Genomic DNA, 12973 nt, shown 5'->3' on the forward strand with positions numbered 1-12973 from the left:
TTCAATTTTCTTTTTCTTTTTTAGAAATTATAGAAACAAAATCTCAGGTATACTACGTGTGATTCTGTTATGCAATAATTAATTCAAAGTGACCATTAATTTAAAATATCATCGTATTCAAGTTAAAAAATTATTTAAATTTATAAAACTTTTAATTATAACTAAAAACGTTATATTACAATAGTTTTAAAGTTTATAATTGAAAAAGTTATATAATTTGTAATAATTTCGATTACAACAGAAAATATTATGAGAAAAATAATATTTTCAATTCAACTTAGAATGTTACATCACGTTCAACCTAAAAAATTAAACTCTTAATAATATTTAGATTACAACCGATTTTTATTATTTTTTAACCTTACATTAACAAATTATATTTTAGACTCTCCCTCATGCCAGCATTGAAACGCTCAAAAGGCAAAGAAACCATGTGAAAATAGCCTAAACAGTCCCTTGGGTTCTGGGAGAGCTTTGAAAGCAGCAATCTCAAAATCCAAGGATGATACCTAAATCCTAATCGTAGATAAGATTTCCCAACTATTTATTTTCTTCTAAGTTTTGTTATTCAATATTTATATTTGACCCAGTAAAAAGAATTGAATATATTCTTACTAAATACTTCAAGTTTAAGAAAATGAAACAAAATTTATAACAAGGATTTAATCTGAAAAGTAAATCCGGGACATGATATGGTAAAACGCATGCTCTGAGATCTTCAAATCTTAAAAAGCTTAGGAAAAACAAACTACAGGCTTACTAGCCGGAAACCATAGGATCTAATCTCATTTACATTGTAACAAATCCATAGAAAACCATCAGTATATTTGTCGACAGAATTTTACATGACTGATGGATTGGAGGTAGAATGAATTGTTTGTTTGTCCCCACCGATGAACATGAGATGTTGGGACTTCATTTTCTTATTAAAACACAGTAATGAAGAAGTTGAACCAAACATCATTTCAATATAACAAACTCCATTATGACAAGATCCGAACCAGGTGTAGTGATCACCTAATCTAAAATAACACAGTCTTCCCTATGTTTTTCCATTTATTTATTTTTTCAGTCGATGCATTATTGTCCATTGCCCTTTTTTTCTAAAGATGGGTTCTCATCTAAGTTCGTTTATTAATCATTCATTTAGTTTTTGCATGTGGGGTGTGTTGAAATTTAGATAAAATGATTGAATTCTGTCTTCAAAATTAAAAGCTACCAATACAATGACAACGGCAAGGAATAAATGTAAGCTGCCAATGAGCATGACTTGGGCAGACTATAGATATCTTGGACCAGTAATATCATCTGTTAATTAAATGAAAGCTTGATCCTATCCATATATTGCTTTTCTTATCAATTATTGCCTATTTGACTAATAAAAGGTTTATCCTTTTTGTCCCTTAAGAAAAAAAAAATTTGTATTGATGAAATATATCTCTAACTGGTGTTTCATGTTATTGAACTCTTTAGGAAAATGATTAATAAATTTTTGATCATATCATCATAAGTGCCATTAGCATATCTCAATTTCCTTTCTTTTTTTAAAACTCATACAGAATAAATCTATGATTAAATTTTTTTCATACATTTGCTTTTAGAAAAAATGAAGTCAATATCTACTAAATGTCACATTTAACAGAGGTTAGCATCCAATATAGAGACACGAGTTTTTTTCATATATCTTTGTTCATGTTATCTAACATTTTTCCTAATCAGACATACAAATGGGAAAAAAAAATACTATGATATACATGGATGACTTACAAATTACAAAGCAGAAGGGAGGATTCATCACTTTAACTGCTTGGAAGTGTTAGTGGTGGATGTTGCTGCTGTCCCTCTATTCTCTGTTCCATTATCCCCAGGCAGTCCCCGATTCTCTGTCTATGAGAGTTGTAGACTTTAATGGCCCCATCTGTCAGTCCCACAGCTAACTGATTGGCTTCCTGTGGGTGTGTCGCCGCAACAAGTGCGTGTATGGTTTGACTGTAACAGTACAACATCGAAATGAAAAAATAACCTCATGTACATTCCACTTTAATGAAAGCCAATATGAATTCACTCACCAGTTAAAAATGCATTATCTGTTGGACAATGCTGGAGAGATATACGCGGATGGTGCAATACGACATCGGAGCTTCAGACTACAGGCATCAAACACTCCAATGTTGCCATCAGTAAAAGTAGCATAAACTAGTTGGCTGTTGCAGGAATATGCTGCGCTAGATATAGGTGAAGAAAGTACTTCTTGGGGCATCCACTGCAAAATATAAAAGAGCATTAAAATTTGTTCACCAAATATAGTCAAATTCATTTACCTAGGCTGTAGGCTTTTTACCTGTCGAATGCATTCCATCTTGTTAGCATCATATACTGCAAGTACTGTTTCATGACGTACTAATAGGTGAACCTGATCAGAGTGAAATTCCACACGAGTGGGATCCTGAGGGGCCTCTCCAGCTGGCAGTTGAAGGGAAACTGAATTTATCTTTTCCCGGTCACCAGTGTTCCAAAAGAAAAGCTGCAAAAGAAGGAAGCAAATAACACTAAAACTAGTTGTAATATAACGACAATAAGAACCACTGGTCCTAAACAAAGCAACTGCAGAAACAAGTATATTTGATCTCTTTTCCATGTCTTCATTAGAAATAACGATATGCAGATATATGCACAACCAGACAGAGTGATTTAGTGGTTTAAGAATACCTGAGCGTCAGCACCCGAAGAAACCAAGATGTTATGAATGGTGGAAAATGCTAAACCAGTGATCCGTTTTTGGTGGCCCTTCAATCTTGTTTTTACCTACAGGAAAAAAAAGCACGTCTTTTCATATCGAATATAAAATCGGTAAAAATATTCAAATATATACTTAAATCATCTACCTTCTTCACACTGACATTGTATATATGGATGACCGAGTCTTCCATTCCAATTGCTATGATATTATTAACTTGAGAATGAAAAGCCATGAAGGTCGAAGAAGTGAAAAACATAAAAGTTGTAATTACCTACAAATCAACGCAATATCATATCAAGTAAAAATCACTATCGATGGGATCAAAATTGCAAGAAACTCCAATCTAATTCAAAATCTGGTAGTAAAAAAATGTAAACATAAAAATAAACATTAATTTACCTTGAATGTCATGGTATTAAACAATGAAACCTTTCCACCACATGCAGACATTATATAGGAGTCATTCTTTGCCAGCGCTAGGCATGGAACTGCATTTTCAGAATTATATGGGACATCATTACTCATAACAAGACCAGTGTTTGGTTGCCAGAGTTGTGGAATAATGCTAGCAGTGGCCTACAAAACCACAAAAGATATTTAGAAAAGAAAAATATTACACAATTTTCTACCAATATTATATGTACAAAACAGCACATGAACCTTTCATATATAAATTTGCATGTATATTTCAATGAAGAATTGTGTACGTCTTCAAAATATAAAGCACCTTCCCACAACCGTTTTGTTCGCTTCAACTACATTTCCATAGCTTTGGACTCCATTTGACCAAAGCGCAAGAATCCCGTCACCAGAATTTGTGTACAGAAGTCTAGCAACCTTGACATACAGGCAACTTAAAAATCACAGAAATAATAAACTGAACAAGACAATCCCCTGAATGATTATATATATTTATTATATATTTTTTCTTGGGGGTGGTGGTGAAGAAGGAAAAGAGAGAATGGACAAAAGAAACCTTGCTAGCAGTATCTGAATTGTCGGGCACGGTGACTGTTCGACATTGAGTAGGGTAAACAGTCTCTGTTAGTTCCCAAGGTTTGGTCTTATCAGACGCATCCTCCAAATTTCTTGGCTCATCAGTGCCTCTACTCATTTGCTCAACTCCATTCTATAAGAAATTGTGATTAGAATTATATTCTAGTTTAAAATAATGTAAAATTGTATTAGAAGACGAGAAAAATTAAACTGCAAAGCCGGATGCATGATTCATTACCATGGAAAAAAAGGTTTTCAAAAGATGCTTAAACAAACAAATGCAAAGCAAGTTAGCATTGTGATGCAAGATAAAACTTTCATCTCAAGAGGTATTCTAGATGCTTCATAAGATCGAGCCCCCAAGGCCCTTAATGCTAGAAGACCATTGACATTTGCAAGAACCTTGAATCCATTGTCTGCTGTAGTAACAACAAGCAAATTTCCTTCCTTGTTGAATCTCAATCCGGGAAGACTCTATACCATCCAAATCTAGATTACCAATTTGAAACCAAAGTAATTACATTCAAAGAGTTATAAAAAAGGAAGCTGAAATGAAAATTGAGATGCTAACCGGAAGTCCCCCCTCAGCATCTGTGCTGGTGAGAATGTTCGTATTGTCCATATCCCAAAACTTAATTTGTCTATCATCACCAACAGCCAAAAAGCGATTCTTTGTTGTGTCAAACTGTACTACAACAGTAGTGTTCTTTCTAAAACCAGAATATTTCCTCTTCGTTTTTCTTACACTGTCATTCCATTCAATCAAAAATGGATTCCCATCCTTACTTGCCCCGTAAGAGAATAATCTGAATTAAAGGGAGGACAGTTAATTAGTTGTTTCTCTTATATAGCTAAGGAGACATATAGAATCTGTTTAAGAGGAAAAGACCAACCATTTCAGGTACTACTTAGATTTTCATCTACTTACCTACTACTATCAGCACTATAGAGCATCTGCTACACCATTTTCCAGGAGCATCATAGTTATAACTCAGGATCGGACTGTCATATAGCCAAGCCTTGATTTTTCCATCAATGGAAGTTGAAAATATATACTGCAATAATATGATATAAGTTCATGCAATAGCTTAATGCAAAAAAAAATTACAATTGAGGAACACATTTATTAATTCTGATATGGTAAAAGCTGATTAATGAAACTGATAAAATGTAAGACAAAATAATACAGATGCAAAACATTTTCCAAGACTTTTTTTTTTGAAAAGAGAACATTTTGAAAATGGGACACTCATTTTCCAAGACTTATAGAAGGGACATGAAAAAATACGCACTAACATCACTGCCTTCAGGCCTTCTGAAGAGATGACGTTCCAGCACTTAATGTAAAAAGAACACTACAATTTATCATCTATTATATAGTAATACATATATAACTGATAAGTGATGGCAGAGGTTTAGTAGTGTACGTAGTTCTGATACAAAAAGCTGCCTTGTTTCATCTTACAGATTAGAGCACAATAAAATTGCATCACATGATTACTCGGACAACAGTTAATAGCCAATTGCTGCAGATACAAGATACTTCTACATCAAAATATCATCTTATCCACAATAAAGTACTTTCCCTTAATGCATAAAATATCTTCCACATTAAAAGAAACTTCTTACTGATATATATTCCTTCTGATGAGGACAAATAGAATACACAGGTGCCTCGTGGCCTTCAAAATTACAAAGTTTGCTTCCATTCAAACCCCACACTTACAGATGTTATTTAAACTGAGAACAAATGAAGTTCAAAGAGAAAATGAACAAACAGTTCATTTTATTCACTTTAATCACCGTTATTAGATTATCATCTCCACAAGTAACAACACATAGTTTTTCGTTTGGTAAAGAAAAAGCTATATCGTTTACACCACCCACATGAGCATCAATCTATCAGAAATCAGAAAGGTATCAATTAGACCCTTGATATGCATGCAAATGAACAAGATGTTCCTTAAATGCAGTTCCTGTAACAAGAAAATTTCAATGAAGCAGCCCAAAACAGGATTTATTAAAGTAAAATCACTTTTACTGCACGTACCAACAAAATTTCCACGTGGGCTCCATGCTACACGGTTTACAGATATGGATGAATCTTTAACAATTTTAGCCTGCAAATGATCTCAATTATAATCCTAAGAGATGTATATTACCAATTTCCAGCATTCAAGAAGTAGCAAGCAAAAGAATAAACCTTATCCTGTTTCAAGAAAATTTTAAGATGGAAGAGCATGAGGAGACGAAAAAAGACACACACACAGTCAATTGAGTTACGAGGACATGGTTTGTACCTAAAGTTTTGAACAGGAGATGGGCCAAGCCTTCAGTAACAGAAACAATTCGAGTGTTATAATTAGTGAAGTAACAAGCATTTATGGAAACAGGAGATCAACTTGTCAAATATTCAGACATTTATCTCAGTCAAATTCAATATTCCTACTGCTTTCAGTAATAACAAGATTTTTTTGGTTCAAAGATGCAATATCAACCTTAAAAAAAACTGAACAAGCAGCCATATCCCATATCTTGAATGGTTCTGTTAATAACCTCTCGCGCTTGCCAAGTTCCCACAAGGAAATTTCACCATTGCTACAACCAACTATTAGGAAAGATGCAAAGAAAAATAAGAAAATACAGTCTATTGCAACAAAACTAAAGGAATTAATTTTGATCTAAAAAAACTATAGGTAATATGGTTTTGTAAAGTTGTATGTGATCTTACCTGTGAGCAATGTATGATAATAAGGATGGAAATCCATGCTTGTCACGTTGGATCCCTGGTGAATAGTACAAGCAACAGATTTGGGAAGGTCATCAATTGACCCCGAAGCTTGATGAGCAGGAGCAGGATATGTGACCTGGAAACATTAATTATGATTCCAATCAATCGATATCATATGTTACAGCACAATAGAAAAATATGCGGGAAGCATCTCATCAGCAACAGATTGTGCAGACTGCAACTGTTTCTTTGACAGTGTGTTTGTTTCAAATGTAAAACTGAGGGAAAATACATAATCAAATCAGATTAATTACCTGAGGAATCAATCAAACATGACTCTCCTTAAATTAAACTTAAATCAATTTCAAGGATTATAAGACCACATTTTAACTAACAGGGGAACAAACAAAGAGAAGCAGAAAACACAAAGAACAGATATAATACACTATCCAGAAAACTGAAAGGTACCCCTCCTTGAAGGAAGTTCATTTTCACTGCCATGATGTACTCAACTGCCAGAATGTCAACAGCAAATATAAACATTAATTTTACCTTGATTTTGAGGAACAGGCAAGGGTAAAGCAAAAGCAGGAATAACATAAGGTTGGATTGCTGAGGAAAGATTGGCATTTACTGTCCAGCCAGTTAAAGCAATAGGCGGAAAAACTGCATACCATAACAGGAGACAAAAAACATTCTAGGGTCAGCCTGAGAAACATATATAAAGGGGGAAAATAAAGTAGTATAGTAAACATTTGGATCATACTCCACCATGCACTCCAAGTGGAGGATAAGCTGAACGTATAGCAACTGGAAAAGTTATAAGAGTAGATGCATGAGGCCCATCTGGGGGAGAACAACGATGATCAGTGAGCAAGGATTTAATATCCGGATTAGGCCTTGGATTCTTGCACTGCTGGTGTTGCCAAATCAAACTGCAAATAAACAATCAATCAGATTCAAGAACATCCACTCTGTAATTACGACCAAAAATTGTAATGTAACAAGATGTAAAAATCACCTTTGATTAATCAAAGTTCGCAATCGAGCTGGCATCAAAGTAGGGAAGAAAAGCTTTCCACTGGACAAGGGATTTGCCTCTATTAGTTTCTTGACCTGAACCAACATTTTGCTCCGAGATGATACAGTATCACTATAATTTGATAACTGCTCATTTTTCCTACATTATATTAAAAACAAAACAAGTCAAAACTCTTAAACTGCCTACAATTCTACATCCAAAACCAACCTTCAAATCCCACAGCCTTCATTACCTAAATTTCCCAATCCCCGGTATTAAAAGCTGGGAAATTTCGTTGTAAAGTTCTTCATTAGAAGTGAAAAAAAACTTTCAAATCCTGCACTAAAATCTCAACACCTTTAGCTCTTTCATTACTGAAACAAAACAAAAACCAACAAAAAATTATGCATAATTACAACAAATCCAAGATATTTGACCTTACCTAATCAAAAAAGAACGGAAAAAAACTAATATTTCCGGTACAAAGCTTCTAGATACTGCTGCTTTCTGATCTAAAAAAAATCCTCGTTGAATATCCGTTATTGTCAACTTTAATGAACCCAGAAAGGTATTTCTCAACTTCGTCCCATTCTGAAGAGAGAGTTTTCTCTTCGAAATATTTCATGTTGAAAAAGAATCCCGATGGTTGCACTAACCTGTGAGCTCCACCACAAAACGAAACAAACTCCATTCAAAACGACGACAGAAACAAAACAAAAATGAAGGTGAATTTAAGAGCTTACCTGTGGACGGTATTTTTAAATTTTTCTTCTTCAAGGAACTGGAGAATCAAAAACACTAAATCTCTAGTGAGACTGAGATTCGACATTTCTTCTTAAATTCCTTTAAAGAAAAGCTTTATCAATTGAGATATCAGAAATTAGGGAGATTTTGGCTTTTGATTTAAAGAAAAAGAAAAAGCAGACAGAAAGAGGATGAATTGGAAGCGAAACAGGTGGTTGAAACGACGGCGTGTGTAGGAAGTTTGCGGCTGGTGGTTTTTAAGGCGGGAAATGGGTCCTGGTTGCTACGGTTAACAGTGGTTCCATTTTCATGCTCCGCGTTCCACCAAACAGTTACGAGAAGTAATCCCATCACTTGATAGGTAATTGTACTTATCAATATTCTTGATAAGCTCCGTGCTTATGAATTTTATGAATCAATAGGCACGTGGGTTTGTGCTGATTTTAGGGCCATTTTGTACAAACGGGTCTTCGTAGAATCGGTTTGATATTAGTGGAGAATTGGATTTTGTGATTACGTGGCATTAATTAAAGGTTTTCTGGACTTTATTGAGTGGGTTGTGATGCAGATGATTATAACTTTTTTGGATTTGCATGGCTACGAACAGAAAATGGAAAATTGAGTGGATAATAATTGGGTAAACTACATAAGTGAATACTCAACTATGGTTAAAAACTATTTTGATTATCGATGTTTTAATTTGATCAAACAAACCATCCGACTATTTAAATATTTTAATCAAGCCAACTATCGTTAACAGTTAACGGAACAGGTGATGTGGCTTTTAAAAGTATTTTTGTATAATGACACAATTGGTCTATGTTACTTATATATTCTTTTAATTTGGTTCTAATTTTAAATTAAAATAAAGACACGCTTCATCATTCAATTAGATGACTAAATTTATTTTAAATTTAAAGATTTACTTTCCTCCAACTAGAGGGTGACACGTGTCACCCTCCCTTAGGTTGGAAAAAAAATAAACCAACACAAATAAAAGGAATGTGTGATTTAAACACATAACCTCTTGGGTGAAATGGGAAGAACCAAATCATTTGGCCAATGCATCCCTTTAGTTATCTTTATACAACAAATAATATATATCTTGTAACTTAGTAATTTTTTTCTTTAGACAACAAATAATATAATTAATAAATAAAAATTAAAAATATTTTTACATTAACAAAAAATATGAATATATAAAATATATTAAAATAATGGAAATATATATTTTAAAATATATTAACTTAAAAATACAAGTTATAAATATATATATTTTAATGTGAATATAATACGAGTATATATATTTTTAAATATATTAACTTAAAATATTTTATTATTATACAAATATATATATATATATATATTTAAAATATATTAACTTAAAAATACAAATTATATAAAATATATTTTTTAATACGAATACAATATGAATATATATTTTAAAATATATTAACTTAATTATACAAACTATGTAAAATATTTTTAATACAAATCTAATACAAATAAATTTTTTTAAAAATATATTAACTTAAAATATTTTATTATTATTTTAATATGTTTTATATATTTGTATCTTTTGTTAATGTAAAAAATATTCTTAATTTTTATTTATTATTTATATTATTTGTTGTCTAAAGAAAAATGTACTAAAATACAATATATATTTTTGTTTGTTGTAGAAAGATGGATGTCTTGCTCCAATGGTTTGGTTCTTCCCATTTCATCCAAGGGGTCATGGGTTCAAATCCCACCTTCCCCTAATATTTGTTGGTTTATTTTCTTTCAACCTGAGGGCTCTAGTTAGAGGAAAGTAAATCTTTAAATTAAAAAATAAATTTAGTCATCCAATCATTATTTTAATTTGTTGAAATGAGGCCCAAATTGAAAGAAAATATAAGTAACATGGACTAACTGTGTAATTATACCAAAATATTTTTAACTGTCACGTCACCTATTCTATTAACAACGGATGACTTGATTGAAACATTTAAATAATTGGATGTTTTGTATATGTTTGATAAAACTGAAACATCAGTGGTCAAAATAATTTTCAAATATAGTTGGATAGTCACCCGTGTAGTTTACCCATAATTATATAAAAGATAGCGAAATTTCATAATACCTCCATTTTGTCGGTTCATGATCACGTGTCACACTTGGATACTAGATCGAGTTTAGATCGAGTTTGGTCGGGCTTTTCTAAGAAAATTATATTTGGATTGGATCGAGTTGAATTTTTTTAGAGAATATATTCGAATCGAGTTTGGAATGGTGAAAAATATTTGACTCAACTCAAAAAATAATATAATCATATGTTATATATTTAGGGATAATTGTAAAAACATCCCTCTCTATATTATTTGTTTAATTACATTCATATTTTCATCTTATACAATTAATGTTTTTTTATCAGTTATAACCTCAATTACAAAAAAATTGGTGGGCAGTAACATATACATGATCTTTATTTTTAATGAGTGGCGAGAATAAATACAAAAAAATTAATAATCAGTCAACATGAGATATTATTAATATTAATTAAAGATTTATTTTAATTTGGGACGTGAGAGGTCATGTGAGGAGTTGATATCCCACATCGGTGGTACTTTGGGAAAAAGGGGTGAAGCTGAGTGTAAAAAAGGTGGGTATTGAAGGTGAGTTGATATCCCCAGTTAAATGGTCATTTGAGTAGTTTACCCCAGTTAATAATAAAATACTAGAAATTTGGAATTATTTACATAATCAAATTTGTTATACAATCTTATTTAATATTTTAATAGATATCTCCTCGCTAATAAAAAATTAAAAAAGCTGCGTATTAAATTAAATTTGAAATTTAAAACCCAAATCCGGCCAAAATTAAATTACAACACCCAATCTAATCCATGAAGAGATATCCATAGTAAGCTTGGTTAAATTGGACATTGTTTAGTATATATGATATTCATACAAAGAATGATTGAGATACATGTTTTCTTTAATGAAGTTTACACCACACCAGCCTCTCTTTTATATAATCTGTGCATAACTTTTTGGGGGAAAAAGAATGAGACTTGGCAATCTCCCTTGATGAAAAACTTGGGGAGATGCATAATATTCACTCTCATTGAACACAGGTCTTAAATCTTCTTTGCTCAGGAAATCCAAGGGGAAAGAAACTAGATGCCCTCTTACCCATTTTAATCTTTCCACTGGATCCACCTGTTTCATATCTCCGTTCTGATACGATTCCAACTTCGTGGGGGCTATTCCTAGATCGATCGTAGTGTGACCGAGTCTTTCTTTCCAGAATGCGCTGCTTTGTCGGAGTGCAAGCCTGCATTTTATCGTACATGGAGTTTGTGTCATAATATGATAACCGCAAAGGAAAAAGAAAGAAGGTTTACAAGAAAGAGTTGTCATACCGGGAATGTATAAGATCATTTGGGACACAGGAAAACACATCCTGGTAGATCGTTGTGTTCATCTGTGACATAAATCATTCGGTATTTGTTACTAAAAGGGTTACAGACTGTAATCCGTATTAAACAATACGAATCATCTAGTCCCATTAAGAAAGGCTAAATTTCATTACCTCTCAAAATTCTTTCATTCCTTTTAACTCAAGCATTTCAGAATGTAAAATGCGAAGGTATTAAACAGATCCACAATTCCAGTTCTTACCTTTGCAGTCCCAACCCATATATCTTTATAACTCGAATCAGTAATGGGGTCGATTATTTGATTTATCTGAGGAGCAAGAAAAGGAAAAAGAAAAATACGTATATCATCTGAATGATATAGGAAATGTAAAATATTATAACTGATATCCAAAAGTCTAATGTCAATGAGCATAATCTTGAATGCAAAATAATTAAACAATGAACGATGGCTCATGAGCCTCTCTTCGACGAAGGCCAAGATGTTCAGACCACAATGAGAGGCGAAGACTCAAAGCAAATTTACCAGCCTTCCACGGGTTTCCTCCCATCCATGAATCAACAAATTCTTTGTCTTCAATAAGCACACCAATCTGAAATATTAAACATCACATTAATCTTGTTGGAGGAAGTGATAAAGATATGTTAAATCCTAGTTAGGGACAAAGATACGTTTAAGTGTTCCATTTCCTTGAAACCATCAACAAACTCTTTCGATCATATTATGGCCCTGCTTGGTATGAAGGATCGAAAAGGAGGATGGGATTTTTTTAATCAAATGGCTATTCATAACCTCTACTTCGAAGCTTAATCATTAGATTAACAATTTTTCATCCTCAAGGTTTTTCATCTTCATACCAAATGGAGCCTAAAAGTCAAACCCTAATATTGGTTTTTAAATCTCAGCATCATACCAATCAAAACTATTACAGGTCTGCTTTAAATATGTTATATCAAATTTCAAGCAACTTGTATCGTAGTTCCGGTCTATTTTTTTTTCTCATTTATATCCATTAGCATTTTAACTGCCACTATCTTTAATTTTTCAGACAACATTTATAAAGCAATCCAGGATGGAGTGATAATACATACCTCTGAATCTCTTGAGCCGAGTAAACTTCTTTCGTTAATATTAGCAGATCCAATTAAGGCTGCACAATCATCGATAATCATGACTTTACTATGCACATAGACCTGAAGAAATGGAAGGGGACAAATAAATCGTCAAAACACGGGCATGCTACATCTGGACTTTCATTGTTAAGTTGCCATGGCATTAAAAGCCAGTAAAGAACATTAAGCAGAACAGGAAAATGATA

The 12973-nt window shown here is 32.7% G+C and overlaps 2 pseudogenes; both read right to left on the reverse strand.

Moving 5' to 3' along the window:
* Positions 1–1794: 1794 nt before the first annotated feature.
* On the reverse strand, positions 1795–8396 carry LOC120146970 (annotated as a pseudogene).
* Positions 8397–11214: 2818 nt separating this feature from the next.
* Positions 11215–12973, reverse strand: part of LOC120155518 — a 28421-nt pseudogene continuing 26662 nt past the window's right edge.

This window comes from Hibiscus syriacus, unplaced genomic scaffold, assembly GCF_006381635.1.
Source record: "Hibiscus syriacus cultivar Baekdansim isolate YM2019G1 unplaced genomic scaffold, ASM638163v2 tig00000218_pilon, whole genome shotgun sequence".
Taxonomy (NCBI): domain Eukaryota; kingdom Viridiplantae; phylum Streptophyta; class Magnoliopsida; order Malvales; family Malvaceae; genus Hibiscus; species Hibiscus syriacus.